The sequence below is a fragment of the Rhincodon typus genome, chromosome 1 (genome assembly GCF_021869965.1).
Source record: "Rhincodon typus isolate 14 chromosome 1, sRhiTyp1.1, whole genome shotgun sequence".
In the NCBI taxonomy this organism is placed as follows: Eukaryota; Metazoa; Chordata; class Chondrichthyes; order Orectolobiformes; family Rhincodontidae; genus Rhincodon; species Rhincodon typus.
In genome coordinates this window covers 65453159-65454547 of record NC_063332.1, presented here as the reverse complement: position 1 = coordinate 65454547, position 1389 = coordinate 65453159, and the positions used below count along the sequence as shown (strand labels likewise).

The window sequence follows — 1389 nt, the reverse complement described above, 5'->3', positions numbered from 1 at the left end:
GTCGGGGGGACGGGACATCAAACTCCACACAAACAAACAGTCACCAAGAGTAGAATCAAACCTGGGGCCCTGGCACTTCGAAGCAGCACTGCTAACAATGCTGCTACTGTAGAAAATTCTACTAATCAGCTGTTAAAACTAGTTACAATCCTTTCCTAGTAATAGTTCTCAGGTGCATATACAACTTGATGAATCTAGACTAATTTCTCTCTTTGTGACTTTCTATCCCAAGAAAAATAAATAATGGATCGTAATGCAACGACACACTATGGTGTGTAAGTATGCTCATAAAGACAGCTACTACTGCTGTTCATGACAAAGCACTTCATCAACCAGCACCAGCAGAAATCGATATAACAAATGAAAAAAATTAACAAATAAACTGATTCATTTCATTTTTATCTCCGCTTTGACAGTTGCATTGGAAAAAAAATTGCTTTGAACTGAAATTTCACCTCTTGATCCCATTGGTATTTCATTGCATTAAATGAAATACCAAGTAGTGGCATCCAGTAATATTTTCTCACTGACAATGTCAGGAATTTCATAACATAAAGGCTCAAGAAACACCCGCAGATTAGTACATGGAGATCATTATCAAGGAAAAGGTATTTCTCTATAATAATACCAGACTCTTTTAAAAAAAAGTTTACTTTTAAGAAAAAGGTGCTTTTAAAACAAAATTGTCAAGCAATTGCACAACTTGCAAGTATTAGGCAGAATTTCAAACCAAATGCTGGAACAATAAATACCAGCTTAACTTTCCCATATATGTCTACTGACAAATTACTAAAAAAAAACTGCTTCACTAAAAAATTCACTCCCCCTCTAAACCCAGCTGAATAAGAACAGCTAACAGTGACAAATCTCTCTTCTCCAAGTAATATAAAAAAAAGAACTGTGCCAATTTCCCCATGGCTCAGATTGTAATCCTAAAGATATTACTTAGGAGGTTCAGTTTTTTCCATTTTAGGTCAGCGCATGTCACGACAGGGCCAGGACTACAGGGTGGGTAAATACATGGAAGGTGGTGCTCAGGCTCCAAAATTATTAAACCCAACCATGTTTCTTGGCTTTGTTCTTTGTATAGAGCTTGCTACAGTGCTCCAATGAGGTTCTGTGCAAGCTGGAAGAACAGCATCTCATTTTACACTTGGGGACCCTACAGCCTTCAGGGTTCAATGTTGAGTTTAACAATTGCTGCTTTCAGCACAGCCAACCCATTTTCATCTACTTATGACCCCCATTATCAAGTTTTCTTTCTCCCAGGCTTACCATTATCCATAAAAACTGAAAGAACGGCAGGTGCTGTAAATCAGGAACAAAAACAGAAGTTGCTGGAAAAGCTCAGCAGGTCTGGCAGCATCTGTGAAGAAAAAATCAGAGTTA

General features: G+C 37.9%; 1 protein-coding gene across 1 annotated transcript in view; it reads right to left on the bottom strand.

The window, feature by feature from the left end:
• ipo11 (importin 11) overlaps positions 1 to 1389 on the bottom strand; it is a 310760-nt gene that overhangs the window by 102734 nt on the left and 206637 nt on the right. The gene's annotated exons all lie outside the window — the stretch shown is intronic.